The sequence below is a fragment of the Salmo trutta genome, chromosome 38 (assembly GCF_901001165.1).
Source record: "Salmo trutta chromosome 38, fSalTru1.1, whole genome shotgun sequence".
NCBI classification, from domain to species: domain Eukaryota; kingdom Metazoa; phylum Chordata; class Actinopteri; order Salmoniformes; family Salmonidae; genus Salmo; species Salmo trutta.
Window position 1 is genome coordinate 13,438,257 of NC_042994.1, and position 19,077 is coordinate 13,457,333.

Sequence of the window (19,077 nt, forward strand, 5' to 3'; positions counted from 1 at the left end):
TGGTGGAGAAGGTCAGAGGGAGGGACCTTGCAGAGACTGAAAAACAGCTTCTATCTCAAGGCCATCAGACTGTTAAACAGCCATGACTAACATTGAGTGGCTTCTGCCAACATACAGACTCAATCTCTAGCCACTTTAATAATTAATAATTGGATGTAATAAAGGTATCACTAGTCACTTAAACAATGCCACTTTATATAATGTTTACATACCCTACATTACTCATCTCACATGTATATACTGTACTCTATACCATCTAATGCAACTTGCCTATGCCGTTCGGCCATCGCTCATCCATATATTTATATGTACATATTCTTAATCATTCCTTTACAATTGTGTGTATAAGGTAGTTGTTGTGAAATCGTTAGATTACTTGTTAGATATTACTGCACGGTCGGAACTAGAAGCACAAGCCTTTCGCTACACTCGCATTAACATCTGCTAACCATGTGTATGCGACCAATACACAATTTGATATGATTTGATTTGCATCTTGTCCTCGAATGCATTTTGAGAAGGAGAAAGTGGAGAGGACATGAAGAATCAAGGAAGTCCAATTGAAGGCCATCCAGTGTTCGCAGCCTGCCTTCCTGAGAAGATCAACTTCCATCACACTCTGAATAGTTTGTTATGCTGCTTTGGGATGGAACAATGTAGTGGTGTCGCCTGTCAAGAGTACTGTAGCTAACTTTTGAAGTTCACTCAGAGGATGTTCCTTCCCTTACTCCTCTGAGGAGCCTACACTGATTGAAACAAAGTGTGTACAGAGAATCAGTCAGTACAGTTTCAGCAGAGAACGTTTCAGTTACATACAGTATGTCAGTAGTGGTACTTAGACAGGATGACATACTATGTACAGCACATTGAGACAATATCAAAGCTGTAGCTCACCCTAATTGTACTCCTTGTGAACCACCTCCTCCTACACCACCTTCTACAACACTTTCTTCTGTGGGCCGCAAAGCACACAACACAATCAATTAAAACTGTACTTGATCATATACATCCCCTCACACACCATGGCCATGATGGGCTAGGTAGAGAGTGAGACACAGAGAGAGAGATAAAGAGACAGAGACAAAGAGGAAGAGAGAGAAAGAGAGGAAAGAGCCTTGGTTACCTTATAGTCGTCCTGCTGTTTCCTGCAGTGGAGGTCATGACAGCTGGGGTTGGCCTTCATGGCCATAGCGGGGGAAGTCCTGCATAGTGTGGTCGCCCAGATCCAAACTAATGCCATTCAGATCTTACTTGATCCCTGAGCTGATGCCGACTCTAGTAGACTAGGCCATACATGTGTGCCAGGGTCTGTGGCACTAACCACACAGGCCACCAAATCTTGTGTAGTGAGTGAGTTTACAGACATGTATTTAGATTAAATAGAAAACAACTGCTTATAGAGTAAGTGTGTGTTGTAACATGTTGCAAAGCAGGCGGTCTCCCTCATGAAAAAGTACTACTGATCCCTAATACACAAAATCTAATCAAAACCTACTGGCATTACTACTTAATTGCTATTGAATTGTGTAGTAAACCTGTAGTGATTTATGTGGTGATTTATGTAGTAATGTGTGATAAATTGGGACGTTTCACTACTGGTGAACACTACAAACTGTATTTCCTACTCAAATCATTCTTTCTTAATGACTACTGTGTTAACTACTGAGCGTTTGGTTATCTACTACATAAAACCTCCACATTCCTCCACAATTCCTCCATGTTCATCAAAAAATAAATAAGCGTATACAAACTTAATTGCATTTGTTTATTACATTAATTACATTAGTTAATTAAACATTTAATCCAGTTGAGGCCTTGTCCTCATTCAACTTTGACTTAAGTATCTTCATATCCTCTTTTTTGTTGCAGACCCATTTCTCCACCACGTAACCTTTAAGAAAAGAAAGACAAGCACAAGAGACAACCAATTATAACTTAAGACGTTACCAATCATTTGCAAACAGAGGTACATAAGGTAAGGTAGAAAAATATTTGATTTACAATGTTTATCTTACTAACAATGGTCTCCAGTCTAAGGTTGAGGGTGGTTTTGAAGCCATGGAACATTTTCTTTTGCAACGTGACCCAAATTAACTCCCTTCCAGTGCATGCCTTATAATATTGGCTGAAATAGTACTCACACATAACTATTTCATGTTTCTAAATGATTTCTTTATCCAGACGAAGGGTACTGCTATGGGATCCCCCATGGCTCCTAACTATGCTCATTTGTATGTGGGTTACATGGAGAAGCAGTCAATTCTCAATCCTCTCCAAAAAGTTTTTTTGCCTAACATTAGTATTTGGAAACGGTATATTGATGATATTTTTGTTTTATGGAGGGGTAATGCAAACCAGCTCCAGGCATTCCATGCTTTTATTAACTCTTGTTCTGAGCACCTGAGGTTTACTATGCAATCTGACACACATCAAATCAGTTTCCTTGATCTTCTGATTTTCTGTGAGGATAATGTTCTATACAGGAAACTTACTGATCATAACAGTTTGTTGAAGGCTGATAGCTGTCACCTGCTTCCCTTGAAAAACTGTTTGTCCTACGTCCAATTCTGTCGAATCAAAAGAATCTGCAAAACAATATCAGATTTTGACAGAAATATTGGTGAGATGCAAAGAAAATTCAAGGAGAGTTGGTACAAAAATGGTCAGATCGATACTGCCATTGAGAAAATCCCAAACAAATTGAGACATGATCTTGCAAAAATAAGCATTCTTGCTCTATTCAAAGTGCTCTGAACAAATTAAGGGAATCGTTCACAAACATTGGCACATTCTATTATATGAAAAGTGCCTTGGTCCTCCTTTCTTTTTGAGGTCTCAACGTGGACTTTGATCTGAAGCCATTCTTATGATTGTTGTTTTTGCTATCCATTGTAAATGTTTGTTGACCTATGTAGCTAAATTGGATCTATGATCGTATGTTATTCATTCATGCTTTTTATATGTTTTATTTATGTCTGTAAATCAACCAATGAAATCAAGCCAAACCCGGCCATGATTACAGACACGTGTGTCCTTTGACATTATATAAACTAGTGACCCACAGTGTTTGTCATTATACCCTGATGAAGTCTGTTGAAACGTTGGTTAAATAATGATTGGATCTGAGTTCCTAGAGTGTGAGGCTCTCCTTTTCTTTTTCAGGGCCTCCTTGGCAACAGGTCAAAAGAGGTAAGAAGAATGGGTAAGTATACTAATATGAAAATACTGTACGTTTGAATAAAAACATACTTTTTAGCTAGCATGATGAAAACAGAGGCTACATAAGTTATATCAACGGCTAAACAATGACTTGAAATTCATAAAACATAAAGCAAAGTTAAACTTCCAGATAGTGCCAGCATAAGTGCTGTGAAAGACAGGATGATGAAGGGTGGAAGATGATTACATTCAGGATGGTCAAACAGTAGTTAACTAACAACAACCAACTACTTCCTGTTTTGTCTTTCTTCTGTGGTCACAAGCACAGGAAGTGCAGCCACAAGCTGCAAAACTCTACTGATCACTACTGAAGAGCCAGGCTGCATTCCAAACACTTAAAAGACACACCCTCTCCCCTCAGCCCTCAAATTAAGTGGACACTTCTGACACTTGCAGGGCAAGGGGTGGGAGAAGAATGAAGGAATTTTAAATGTACTGCTCTTGCCCGGATTTTTGTCACCTGTTCATCCCACGGTTGTGTTTTCAGTCATCATGGAACTGTTGTGTGTGCCTTATATGCGCTACAGTCAATTATGATTGCATTTCATATCTTGGCTAGAAGACAACACATCCGCATACATTGAATGTTAGCCATCCTACTATATCAGGTAAATCAAGAATTACAATGTTTAAGTGTGATGTCAGGGAAAGTTATGTGCGTGTCACGACTTCCGCCGAAGTCGTTCCCTCTCCTTGTTCGGGCGGCGTTCGGCGTCACCGGCCTTCTAGCCATCGCCGATCCACTTTTAATTTGATTTGTCTTTGTTTTACACACCTGGTTTCAATTCCACAATTACATGTTCATTATTTAACCCTCTGTTTTCCCCATGGTTTTTGTGCGTGATTGTTTTATGTATGTTCGGTCCATTATTGTGGGCTCGGTATTACGACATGTTAATGGAAAATTTGTGTCACGGCGTCGTATGGATTGGACCAAAATGCAGCGGGGATGTGAATGCTCATTATCTTCTTTATTAAATTAAATGAACACTGAACAAAAAAGAACGACGAAAACAGTCCTGTCAGGCACACAGCTAAACAAGAAACAACTAACCACAAAACCCATAGAAAAACACCCCTACTAAATAGGACCTTCAATTAGAGACAACGAGGAACAGCTGCCTCCGATTGAAGGTCAAAACAATAAACTAAACATAGAAATAGAATAACTAGAAATTAGAACATAGAAATACAAAACATAGAACACTACCCAAAAACCCTGACAACACAAAACAAACACACCCCTGCCACGTCCTGACCAAACTTCAATAACAAATAACCCCTTATACTGGTCAGGACGTGACAATTTGAGTAAAGTTACTTGTGTTACTCATCTCTGCTGTCCTGCGCCTGACTCCTCTGCACCAACTACACCCAGACCACTACAGTGCGCAAGTGAACGATTCCAAAAGCTAACCAAACAAAAACATCATTACTTTATGATACGTGTTTGAGCCGTCATGTGCATTAGTAGCACACTTTCTGACTTATTTACATTCATTTTTACTTACACTTGTATGTTGACTTCTCCATGTTAATGTTAGTTTTAAGTTTTGTCTGACTTTTCTTAGTGGATGTACAATCATCGCAAATTGAATTATGGGGCGTTTCAGGACCGGAGTGAACATAATTGTTCACTTGCAAACTCGATCAAAAACGAGGGCTGAGGGGCTTATGTTGCCAACTTCCCTTGATTGGCTAATCATTTGGACCAATGACAAAGATAGCCATGGGGATTTCCCCAAGGGCATAAGGCGAGGGTAAGTGGAGGAGGGTGTGTCTTTTATGAGTTTGAAACGCAGCCCCGGTGTAGTCTGCCTGTAGTGTTTTGACAACTTATTCACCATACAAAGAAGTGGTAAAAACTCTACCTGATTTCCACTGATAAGCCTGTATAGTAAAGCTGAACAACTTATTTACTACCAACATCAAGTAGTACAACATCTCTACCTGATTACTACACTCTGAGAAAAAAGGGTTCAGAAAGACTGTCCCCATAGGAGATCCCTTTTTGGTTCCTGGTAGAACTCTTTTTGGTTCCAGGTAGAACCCATTTTGGGTCCAGGTAGAAACTTTTTTGGTTCCATGTAGAAACCCTCTGTGGAAAGGAACCCAAAAGGGTTCTACCTGGAACCATAAAGGGTTCCTAAAAGGGTTCTCCTATGGGGACAGCCGAAGAACCCTTTTACGTTCTACATGGCACCTTTTTTTTCCAAGCATGTACTGGAAACACTACTGTTTTCATAATGAATGTGTAGTGCATAAACTACACATTCACTACATCATTTTTACAGCTCTCTACATAGTCACTACTGCACAAATAGGTTTTGTGTAGTAATTAAGTAGTACTTTTTCATGAGGGTCTCCCCCGGTATGATGAGCTGGATGTGTCCAGACGTGGCGTCCTCACTCACACCTGACTCCATCCAGATATGACCCAGCTCGTTACACATCTAGGAACAAAAATACGACCCAACATACGTCCTCTGATCTTCACCAACTCAATAATGTATGTTTTAAAACCAGGAAATAATGAAATGTTAGTAGTAATGTCAGAGTTTATTTTAAGTGCATTTCCCATGGGTCACGAGTACACACTTTACATCATTAAAAGGGAATAATGTAGGAAAAGGGGGAAAGAGGAATGTGGAGTACTGACTGTGTTGATGGCCAGTACTGACAGTTCTGCTGTTAGAGCAGGAGAAGACCCAGGTGACTCCAACTGCTCTAGGATTGGACCTAGAGCAGTCAACTTTCACCTAAAATGACATACCCAAATCTAACTAGGTCCCGTGTGGCTCAGTTGGTAGAGCATGGTGTTTGCAACGCCAGGGTTGTGGGTTCGATTCCCACGGGGGACCAGTACGAAGAAAAAAAAAATGTATGAAATGTATGCATTCATTACTGTAAGTCTCTCTGGATAAGAGCGTCTGCTAAATGTAACTGCCTGTAGCTCAGGACTTGAATATGCATGTTCTTGATACCATTTGAAAGGAAACACTTTGAAGTTTGTGGAAATGTGAAATGAATGTAGGAGAATATAACACATTAGATCTGATAAAAGATAATACAAAGAAAAAACATGCGTTTCCTTATTTAAAAATTGTTCATCTTTGAAATGCAAGAGAAAGGCCATCATATCACTTAGGACTCTAGGAGAAATTTAGCAGTGTTTGTGCAAAGTATTACACTGATTCAATTAACCTTTGTACTACTGTTCAAAATGTTGTATCAAGTCTGCCCAAATGTGCCTAATTGGTCAATTAATACATTTTCAAGTACATAACTGTCCACTCTCCTCAAACAATAGCATGGTATTCGTTCACTCTAATAGCTACTGTAAAGTGGACAGTGCAGTTAGATTAACAAGAATTGAAGATTTCTCCCCATATAAGTTATGTCTATGTCCTGGAAAACTTTCTTGTTACTTACAACGTCATGCTAATCACATTAGCGCACGTTAGCTCAACCGTCCCACGGGGGACACCGATCCTGTAGAGATTAAAGCAGCAATATCTAGTTGACACAGTTCTGTTCCAAGAGCAGCAGTGCTGCTAGTTTACCTGAGCTGCTTCTAGAACAGCAACATCAGGATAGCACTGTATAGTTCTGCTCTTGGAGCAACAAAATATAGGTCTAGTTGAGCATCAGTGCTGCTAGTTTACCTGAGCTGCTCCTAAAGCAACAACATTAGATAACACAGTACAGATCTGCTCTTAGAGCAGCAGACGACCCAGGTGACTCAAACTGGTCTGAAAGCAATATCTAGTTGACACAAATGTTCTACAATCAGCAGTGCTCCCAGTATATTGCTCATAGAACTGCAACATAAAGGATGACAGTATAGTTCTGCTCTTAGAGCAGCAGAACACACAGTTGTCTCAAACTGTTCTTAGAGCAGTAAAATCTGGGCCTAGTTGAGCAGCAGCACTGATAGTTTACCTGAGCTGCTCAGAAAGCAGCGATATCAAGATAACACAGTAGAGTTCTGCTCTTAGAGCAGCAGAAGACCCAGTTGACTCAAACTGCTTTTAGAGCAGCAATATCTACTGTGGTTAACAAAGTTCTGTTCCAAGAGCAGCAGCGCTCCCTATTCATTTATGCTGCTAGTAGAACAGCAACATACAGTGCATTTGGAAAGTATTCAGACACCTTGACTTTTTCCACATTTTGTTAAGTTACAGACTTATTCTAAAATGTATACAATTATTTTCCCCCCTCATTAATCTACACACAATACCCCATAATGACAAAGCGAAAACAGGTTTTAAATGTTTTATTGCAAATGTATAAAAAAATAAGAAATACCTTATTTACATATTCAGACCTTTTGCTGAGTCATTGAGCTCAGGTGCATCCCGTTTCATTTGATCATCCTTGAGATGTTTCCACAACTTGATTGGAGTCCACCTGTGGTAAATTCAACTGATTGGACATGATTTCCAAAGGCACACACCTGTCTATATAAGGTCCCACAGGTGACAGTACATGTTAGTGCAAAAACCATGAGGTCGAAGGAATTATCCGTAGAGCTCCGAGACAGGAATGTGTTGAGATCTTGGGAAGGGTACCAAAAAATATCTGCAGCATTGAAGGTCCCAAAGAACACAGTGGCCTCCATCATTTTTAAATGGAAACCGTTTGGAACCACCAAGACTTTTCCTAGAGCTTCTCCCTCGATTGCCAAACTGAGCAATCGAGGGAGAAGGGCCTTGGTCAGGGTGGTGACCATGAACCCAATGGTCACTCTGACAGAGCTCCAGAGTTCCTCTGTGGAGATGGGAGAAGCTTCCAGAAGGACAGCAATCCAGAGCCCGGACTTGAAACCGATCGAACATCTCTGGAGAGACCTGAAAATAGCTGTAGCATCATACCTAAGAAGACTCGAGGCTGTAATCACTGTCAAAGGTGCTTCAACAAAGTACTGAGTAAAGGGTATGAATACTTATGTAAATGTAACATGTTTTATTTGTAATACATTTCCCAAAATTTCTAAAAATCTCTTTTTACTTTGTCATTATGGGATATTGTGTGTAGATTGATGAGCGAAAAAACGATTTAATCCATTTTAGAATAAGGCTTTAATGTAACAAAATGTGGAAAAAGTCAAGGGGTCTGAATACTTACCGAATGCACTGTATTTAGCTGGCTAGTTAGCTGACTGTAGGCTTAAATTGTTTACTAGCAAGCTAGCTTGGTAACCTAAGGCTAAAATTGTTGAACTATCTAACATTCTAGAAAAAAGAAACGCACACCTATAAAGGCGAGGTGCTGGCTAGCAGAGCAGAACACTAGAAAATAAAGGAAAGCCGCACACTCTAAGAGCTCAGATGCAAAAATTTTAATAACCAACGTTTCGACAGCTAAGCTGTCTTCATCAGGGTATCATCACAAACACTGGGAGATGAGTCATTTATATAGTGTCAAGAGACACACAGGTGTTTGTAATCATGGCCAAGTATGGCCTAATATCATTGGTTAAATGAAATATTTAAAAAATGGTATACAAGAAACATACAAAAAGACAAACAAATGGATAACATGATCATAGCATTTGTAGTCTAAAAAGTATCTAACAAACAATTACAATGGCAAAATCACAATAATCACAAGAATGGCTTCAGATCAAAGTCTATGTTGAGACCGAAGGGAGCAAGTGTCTTTAAATTAAAGATCCAGGCAGCCTCTCGTTTTAACAATAAATTATCAAGGTCACCCCCTCTCCTCGGGAGGGTGACATGTTCGATGCCAATATAACGCAGAGACGAAATCGAATGGCCTGCCTCCAAAAAGTGGGCCGCAACTGGGTAAGTCAGGTTTTTGCACCTAATGGTGCTACGGTGCTCTGAGATACGTACTTTTGAGATACGATTTTGACGTTAAGGTAGACATGTTTAAGTTTTTTAGAAACATCCGTTTAAGGGAATACTTTAGCTCCCCCAATCCTGATACTTCTATTGAACCAGTAGGTTACTTACCTGTACATACTCCGACTCCTTTTAGAAGCAAGAGTTATTTTGTACCTCCAGCCAATCGCAATCACTCTATTGAGACATATTGCAGACTTGTTGAAAAAGATGTTGCTCATCTCCTTAAGAATAAACAGGACTTCAAATCTTTCCATAATTTATCTAAGGATGAAAAAAAAGCTTTGCTTGATTTACAATCTGATACGTCAGTCCTTATTCGTCCTGCTGATAAGGGTGGGTCGGTGGTACTCATGGATAGGACAGATTATGTAAATGAGTGTCATAGACAACTGCTTGACAACACCTTTTACAAGAAACTCAGAAGTGACCCTACTTCCCAATTTCAGAATACCATCTTTACTGTCCTAGATGGTTATTTAAATTCTGGTCAGATAACCAAAAAAGAATATGACTTTCTGGCCATCCAACACCCTAAAATTGCCACTTTCTATACTTTGCCGAAATTACACAAGAATGTTACAAACCCTCCAGGTCGCCCTATTGTAGCGGGCATTGATGCAGTAACGGCCCCTCTATCTACTTTTGTAGACTTTTTTATTAGACCACTCGCAGAACAGCTCCCCTCCTTTGTAAAGGACACCAGCAGTATGATCTCAGAACAGCTCCCCTCCTTTGTAAAGGACACCAACAGTATGATCTCAGAACAGCTCCCCTCCTTTGTAAAGGACACCAGCAGTATGATCTCTATCATTGAATCTCTTGATCCTCTGCCTGAGAACACCTTGTTAGTTACTTTTGATGTTGAGTCGTTATACACAAATATTCCGCATGAGGGCGGTATTGAAGCCATGGAACATTTTCTTCTGCAACGTGACCCTAATGAGCTACCTTCCAGTGCCTGCATTGTAACGTTGGCTGAAATAGTACTCACACACAACTACTTCATGTTTCTAAATGATTTCTTTATTCAGACGAAGGGTACTGCTATGGGATCTCCCATGGCTCCTAACTATGCTAATTTGTATGTGGGTTACATGGAGAAACAATCCATTTTTAACCCTCTCAAAAATGTTTTCTTGCCTAACATCATTATTTGGAAACGGTATATTGACGATATTTTTGTTCTATGGAGGGGTGATGCAGAACTGCTCCAGTCGTTTTATGCTTTTCTTAACTCCTGTTCTGAACATTTGAGATTTACTATGCAATCTGATACACGTCAAATCAGTTTTCTTGATCTTCTGATCTTGTGTGAAGATAATGTTTTATACACTGATCTTTACAGGAAACCTACTGATCGTAACAGTTTGTTGAGGGCTGATAGTTGTCACCCACTTCCCTTGAAAAATAGTTTGCCCTACAGCCAATTCTGTCGAATCAAAAGAATTTGCATTAAACAATCAGATTTCGACAGAAATATGGCTGAGACTCAGGATAAGTTCAAGGAGAGGGGGTACAACAATGATCAGATTAATATTGCCATTGAGAAAATTCAAAACAAAACGAGACATGACCTTTTTCAAGGTCAGTCTCGCAAAAAGACGCATTCATGCGTTCTTACTACCCGCTATTCAAAGTGCTCTGAACAAATTAAAGGAATCGTTCACAAACATTGGCACATTCTGAAATATGATGATAGTCTTGGTAATGTGTTTTCTGATCTTCCCCTGGTCGTATTCTCGCGGGGCAGAAATCTCAGAGACCAATTGGTACACTCTGATTTACCACCCCAAGATATTCCTGAACAACGCCTATTTGCGCCCATACTGGATGGAAATTACAAGTGTAATGGCTGTGCTCAATGCAATGGCACTTACAAATGTAGATCCTTCAAACACCCCCAAACAGGGAAATCTATCCCAATTAAAGGTGTTATTACGTGTTCCACTAAGGCAGTTATTTACCTTATAACTTGTCCCTGTGGTAAAAATTATGTGGGTAAAACAAAGCGTGAATTAAAAGTACGTATCTCAGAGCACCGTAGCACCATTAGGTGCAAAAACCTGACTTACCCAGTTGCGGCCCACTTTTTGGAGGCAGGCCATTCGATTTCGTCTCTGCGTTATATTGGCATCGAACATGTCACCCTCCCGAGGAGAGGGGGTGACCTTGATAATTTATTGTTAAAACGAGAGGCTGCCTGGATCTTTAATTTAAAGACACTTGCTCCCTTCGGTCTCAACATAGACTTTGATCTGAAGCCATTCTTGTGATTATTGTGATTTTGCCATTGTAATTGTTTGTTAGATACTTTTTAGACTACAAATGCTATGATCATGTTATCCATTTGTTTGTCTTTTTGTATGTTTCTTGTATACCATTTTTTAAATATTTCAGTTAACCAATGATATTAGGCCATACTTGGCCATGATTACAAACACCTGTGTGTCTCTTGACACTATATAAATGACTCATCTCCCAGTGTTTGTGATGATACCCTGATGAAGACAGCTTAGCTGTCAAAACGTTGGTTATTAAAATTTTTGCATCTGAGCTCTTAGAGTGTGCGGCTTTCCTTTATTTTCTAGTGAACTATCTAACATAACTTAGAAAATAAAATTAGCTAACTAACTTTAGCTTGCATCATCACATTTTAGTATTTAATCAATTATTTTGACTAGCTGGATACAGGACATGAATGTGCAACATTAATAATTTGCTAGCTATATTCAACTTAACTTGTTTTACTTTCTTGCTGCTTGCTCCTGCAGAATGTTGTTCTTCCTCTTCTTCCCTCCACTTTTTCCCTCAAATGTTTTTGAATCGCGTCATGTGACACGTCTATTTCCATGCCTGCTCTCAATTTGGTATTCCCGCCTCCTCTCCATTTTCTTTGGTTGCCTGACGCAACCAATCATAATGCTTTCTGCTCAGAGAACATGTTTGAGTAAGTTAAATTCCCATGAGCTTACATAACAGGCTAGGTCTATTGTATCAGCCAAAGTTAGTGAAATGCTTTGTGTTAAGAATTCAGTGAGGAATTAGATTTACTTTGCTGTGCAAAGAGTTGCCTCTTTTGATTCTAGAGTTCATGGGTGAGTCATCGTTATACTGGTAAGCAGCTCCAGAAGTGTTGGGCTGTATCAAGTAGGGACTTGAGCCTCCTTTTATACAACAATATGTAGGACAGTCAAATAGCCCTGCAAAAAGGAGATGCTTCACCTCGCCAAATATGAACAGGTTGCTATTATACCACAACAAAACTGCTTAGACCATAAGAAAAACAGACCTTTACTTAATTGTTCCAGTGACGGTCAGTGCCGTTTAAGATTAGGGAGGCCGTTTTTCTTTTATGAGCATGGCCTTATTTCTATTGCAGCATATTAGATGACTGTCTTTCATCTTCCATTCACCCAGCTCAATGTAAAATTGATAGGTTTAGGCTACTACATGATACAAACATTTTCCCTAGCTGATCTAAGGTGTAATCATTAATCAAACAGTTGCAAACGAGAGTTTCTATTCGACAAATTCTGGTAGGTTTATCCCCGTTTCGTTCCATTTGTTTCTGTTTAAGAAATGTTTTTCAACAGAATTGGTGGAATGAATACACCCCTGATCACCCGCACACACAGTTTTCTTTAATAGCAGCCACATATAAACAACACCATCACTTTGCTTGTTGTATAATTACTTCTTGCATCTACAAACTCTCCTACTCTCACCTTCTCTCTTCAATGGTGGACTTTGTGACCAAGCCAAACCTACCATAACCACTTACCATGGCCACAGAAATATGTTTTGGGGTGGTGGTGCTGAATTTCTCCCCGCTATACTGACAAGTATTTTGCTCAGCTCCACTCATACAGGAATAATAAAGGCCTAGTGCATTAATATATATACAGTTGAAGTCGGAAGTTTACATACATTTAAACTCAATTTTTCACAATTCCTGAAATTGAATCCTACAAAAAATTCCCTGTGTTAAGTCAGTTAGGATCACCACTTTATTTTAAGAATGTGAAATGTCAGAATAATAGTGGAGAGAATGATTTATTTCAGCTTTTATTTCTTTCATCACATTCCCAGTGGGTCAGAAGTTTACATACACTCAATTAGTAATTAGTAGCATTAACTTTAAATTGTTTAACTTGGGTCAAACATTTCAGGTAGCCTTCCACAAGCTTCCCACAGTAAGTTGGGTGAATTTTGGCCCATTCCTCCTGACAGAGCTGGTGTAACTGAGTCAGGTTTCTAGGCCACCTTGCTCGCACACGCTTTTTCAGTTCTGCCCACAAATTTTCTATGGGATTGAGGTCAGGACTTTGTGATGGCCACTTCAATACCTTGACTTTGTTGTCCTTAAGCCATTTTGCCACAACTTTGGAAGTATGTTTGGAGTCATTGTCCATTTGGAAGACCCATTTGCGACCAAGCTTTAACTTCCTGACTGATGTCTTGAGATGTTGCTTCAATATATCCACATAATGTTCCTCCCTCATGATTCCATCTAGTTTATGAAGTGCACCAGTCCCTCCTGCAGCAAAGCACCCCCACAACATGATGCTACCACCCACGTGCTTCACGGTTGGGATGGTGTTCTTCGGCTTGCAAGACTCCCCATTTTTCCTCCAAACATTATGGCCAAACAGTTCTATTGTTGTTTCATCAGACCAGAGGACATTTCTCCAAAAAGTACAATCTTTGTCCCCATGTGCAGTTGCAAACCGCAGTCTGGCTTTTTTATGGCGTTTTTGGAGCAGTGGCTTCTTCCTTGCTGAGCGGCCTTTCAGGTTATGTCGATATAAGGCTTGTTTTACAGTGGATATAGATACTAACATAAATAGTATTCCTCTCCATTTGAGCCGGGTGTTTGAGTAGGCTAAATTAGCTAGCAGCATTAAATAGCTAAGTAAGTTAAAAAAAATACAACTAAATATATATATATCTCTCTCTCCTGCTGCTTCCCCTTAATTGTTGAAGAAATTAATTTGTTCAAAATGGTTCAACTATTGTCTTTCTTTGAGTCAACTACTCACCACATTTTATGAACTGCAGTGCTAGCTATCTGTAGCTTATGCTTTCAGGACTAGATTCATTCTCTGATCCTTTGATTGGGTGGACAACATGTCAGTTCATGCAGCAAGAGCTCTGGTAGGTTGGAGGAAGTCCTCCAGAATTAGTCATAATTACTGTGTGAGTGTATGGAAGGTGGTGAGAACCATGAGCCTCCTGGGTTCTGTATTGAAGTCAATGTTCCCAGAGGAGGGTGGAAAATGCTGTCCACCATTGTGCTACCCCAGTGAGTGTTGTTGAGGCTACTGCAGACCTTCAATGCAAAACAGTGTGTTTTAATCAGTTATTTGGTGTTGTGAATATATTTAGTAGTTTTTAAAATGTTTGAGAATTTTTATTTTTATGAAATTCACTGAGTAGGATGGTCCTTCCCTTCCTCCTCTGACGAGTCTCCACTGGTTTTTTCTCATTGTATTTGCAGGATGACGGTGACTTTGGCTCAATACTAGTTTGAGTTATAGGAGAACATTAAACATGCCCAGTTGAAAACCAATATAGAATATATTGAGATCCTCCTCTTCGGCTTTTAAGTGAACATTTGAATCTTTATTCAGACTTGATTTCATTCATTCACGGTACAAACCCTCCCCACTTCACTTTCTATTGTATCTCTGCAAGTAGAAACAACCGTAGATCTGGGTGTGGCTTTGCTGTTCACATGTTCAACCTCATGTGGGTGCACTGAGGAGCAGGGTGTGTCCTTGTGACTGACTGACGGACTGATGATTGCAACACAAGTAAGGTGTTAACTTGCATAAAAACAGCCTTTTTTCATGCATACAGCTAGGGCTGTATTAGCTTGGGAGTCATGACTGTAGTAAAATTCTATGTGACTGCTGAGTCACGGTAATGTCCTCTTATGCACTCTGGACATGTGTTAGTAGTACCCAACTCGCTAATGATCATCACGTGGCTAATGGTCTGTTACTCAGAGCTGTATTGTCCCTCTAACCACTCTGACATCAATGCAAATGCAATCAAAAATCACATCAAACACTTATCAAAACATTACGTGCTTTTAAAACTCACCTCACTATGATTGAGCAATATGAAGAAAGAAGTTCAACAACAGGTTGAAACTGAGTGGAAAACATGGACGTTGTGGATGTTGTTTCAAAGCCTAATACAATGAAATGGACAGCGCTTTCTAAGGTAATGATTCATTCAAAAAATCCATATGCATATTAGAGCTTGTGCATATGCATAGGCCAATATATGAGCCCAAGCCCGAAGAAATACCTGAATTAAAATAATGATTGTGCTGTTATACAATACATAGCCTACCACATATTACACAAGGCAGAAAAACATAAAAAAATTGTAATTTAAGATATCTTTGGTACATAATTGGTCTTGCAAATTCAGAGTTAGCCTACAATTATAGTGCATTTGTATTTGATTTTGAATAGCCTAGTAATAGGGCATGTAAAAAATATTTTCATAAATAATAGGCTGACACATTACTTTTAGCTGTCTCACCACCGTGCATTTCCATCTCCTACCTGCTCTCCTTCATTCCTTTCACCAGCAGCCTGAGAAAAGCCCATATATCTTTTGATTTCTAAGGCATTCCATGTTTGTATCACTCACGATGAAAGTTGCCAAATAACTCTAAATCTAGCATATAGGACCTGTTTCAAATGATCACTCATCACGCTCAACATAGACACTCCATATGCGCACTCTGACTCCGGAATGGGAAAAATATGTTTTCTATTTTATTCAGCTAAGTTAAATTATATTCTTCTTACTAAAGTCATATAATGTAAAATAATGGCATGGGACTTATTACTGGCAAGCCAGTTAAGAACAAATTCTTATTTACAATGACGGCCTACACCAGTCAAACCCGGACAATACTGGGCCAATTGTGCGCCGCCCTATGGGACTTCAAATCACGGCCGGTTGTGATACAGCCTGGATTCAAACCAGGTTGTCTGTAGTGACGCCTCTAGTACTGAGATGCAGTGCCTTAGACTGCTGCGCCACTCGGTAGCTTAAGGATTATAAGGATATCTTGTCTGCTAAATGAACAAGCCTACAGCCTATGGCATGGCACATAGCCAGATAACATATAGTAGGCCAACTCATATTCTGTTCTTCTGAAATACATTTTCTTCATATCATATTGTTTCTTTAGACCTGCCTAAAATAAATAATGGATTTATAGTGTGGTGTATATTCAATTGATTTATTAAACATTTTTTAAATGTAGATGTTCCAAAAGCGCACATCAGCAGCTTGTATGTGTGGAGGCCTGGAGATGCTAAATGTGTTTATGTTAATTAGTGGTTAATTACCCTGAGATTGGCAGACTTTTGCATGACAATAACCGGCTGACAAAATGTCATGACGGCCACAGCCCTACATACAACTACAGTATGTCTATAACCTGATAATCTATATCAATGTTAATTAATAACTTGCATTCACTTTCTCCCCTGGTTTATAGGAGTTCAAGCATGACTGTCTTTATCTTCACTGTCTCTGTCATGGCTGTCTCTGTCATGGCTGTCTTTGCCATAAACAACATCCCACCTCAAGTGTCATTATACAAACAGAAAGACATATGGAAGTCAATGTTCAACCATATAAATAGTCCTGTCAGTGTTCCAGCAGTGGTACATTCTAATAAAGGATAGGGTTTATTACCTAATGTGGCACGAAAGCAAACAATGTTTGTGGGAAGATCTGTGTGTTCTATATTCGTTTGAGTCTATATTTGGTACTCTGTAGCAAGTTTATCTGAAACCCTTATGCTAAGCTTTATTGTACGTTTATCTGAAAGACTAAGGGCTCTATTCAATCTGTATTGCTAAAGCGTTACAGATTGAGCAATAAGAAGGTCATTTCAGATTGAGCCAACATATGCAGCGTTTACCGTGAATGCAGTCTCTGCTAATGCCGGAACATTGCCTTTAAATTTCAATCACGCTGTCACGGTTGTCGTAGGAATGAGCGGACCAAAGTGCAGCGTGCGTGTCGTTCCACATTTTATTTATACTGTGAAACTATGCAATACATAAATAAACTTGAATGACAAAATGTAAAAAAAAAACGTGAAGCAGAGGTGAAACATACACTACTCAAAACTAATCTCCCACAAACCCAGGTGGAAAAAAAAACCCTACTTAAGTATGATCTCCAAATAGAGACAACGAGGACCAGCTTCCTCTAATTGGAGATCATCCCAAACAAAACCAACATAGAAATACAAAACTAGAACATGAACATAGAAATAGAAAACATAGGAAAAAAAACACTGTCACACCCTGACCTACTCTACCATAGCAAATAACATCTTACTATGGTCAGGACGTGACACACACTGTAACACTGAACTTCCTCAATACAGATGAATAGAGCTCTAACTCCCTTCTTGTTGATTTTAATTTAGATTTGTACTCACATTCACAGTGCTATCTAGTTCTGTTTGCACACAACAGCATGTGATGCATAATTCCATTACATCCAGATTTATTTAGCTTTCATCAACTGCATGTGTGTGATACCATGTGCAAAATGATGAGGTACTGTAAGCAACACCATAATTAAAATGATTGAAATACTAAATAACTGTCAATAGTACCGTTGTGTGTAATCAAATACCCATTTATTACTTCAGAACGTGACTCATTGAATGAATGTGACTCATTGCTATAAAAGCTATAACATAACCCTGAATACAGTAATTGGTAGTGATCCCTTTGACAGTACTTTAATAAATTGAAAAAAAACTACAGACAGTACATAGAGGGTGAACCATTACAGCTGAACTATAATTTAGACTCAGGGCAAACATTGTTACTCTTTAAAAATGTGTATGCTGTTTGACCTAGAACAAAGGTGCCTCTACAGGCTTATAGTCGAGTCCTTTCTGGGTCAGGTAGGGTGTGGCCTGGCAAGCAAATAGCTGTGGGGCATAAACAGAAACCGCAGAAACCAGTCCTGACCATGTACACATAACACAATGGAACCGAGCCATGGCTGTGGAACCGATGCTGGCAGTGAGTTAAAGGATCTTTAAACTCTATAGTGCCAGAGGGGGTAGAGTGTGAGAGTTACAGAATGTGGGAGAGAAACAGGGTTTAACTATACAATACAGCCCTGATGTCCCTCTGACAGACTGAATAAAAAGTGTTGTTCTACCAGGGCTATTCAACAGGTAGGAACAGGGCAGTTTAGTTTAGTTTAGTTAGACAATACACAACATCAGTAGGCATTGGAGTTAGAGGATGGTACAGTTAGTTTTGCCAGATATGACTGTGGGAGAATTGAGAAACTCATCCAAGACTTGAAAAGTAGAGTGCTTGTAACTCACAGTCATGAATCAACATGCAGAACACATAGGGTGCCCTCCGTAATTATTGGGACAGTGAAGCATTTTGTCTTCTTTTGGCTATATACTCCAGAAGTTTGGATTTCAAATCAAACAATGACTATGAGGTTAAAGTACAGACTGTCAGCTTTAATTTGATGGTATTTTCATCCATATCGGATTAACCATTTAGAGCTTGTGACTCTAAAAATGTGTTGGATGAATTTGCTTTTTGTTTTGTTTTGTGTTTCAGATTATTTTGTGTCCAATAGAAATGAATGGTGAACAATGTATTGTGTCATTTTGGAGTCACTTGTAAATAATGATATAATAGGTTTCTACATTAATGTGGATGCTACCACAATTATTGATAATCCTAAATGAATAGTATAATGATGAGTGAGAAAGTTAGACACACAAATATCATACCCCCCACCAAAAATAAATGCTGATCTCTCCTGTTTTTGTAATGGTGAGAGGTTAGCATGTCTTGGGGATATGATATTTGTTTGTCGTTAACTCTTTCCCTCATCAATCAATCAATAAATCAAGCAATTGTATTTATATAGCCCCTTTTACATCAGCAGATGTCAC

General features: G+C 39.2%; 1 long non-coding RNA gene across 3 annotated transcripts; it reads right to left on the reverse strand.

Moving 5' to 3' along the window:
• Positions 1 to 1,751: 1,751 nt before the first annotated feature.
• Positions 1,752 to 19,050, reverse strand: LOC115178700 (uncharacterized). 3 transcript variants are annotated; one of them, XR_003872665.1, is made up of 3 exons: positions 17,575 to 19,050; positions 2,493 to 2,585; positions 1,752 to 1,891 (listed from the first exon to the last, which is right to left on the reverse strand). It is a non-coding gene; the product is annotated as an uncharacterized LOC115178700 (long non-coding RNA). The 3 variants fall into 3 exon arrangements; XR_003872666.1 differs by lacking the exon at positions 17,575 to 19,050 and adding an exon at positions 11,829 to 12,041; XR_003872667.1 differs by lacking the exon at positions 17,575 to 19,050 and adding an exon at positions 4,731 to 4,904.
• Positions 19,051 to 19,077: the final 27 nt, after the last annotated feature.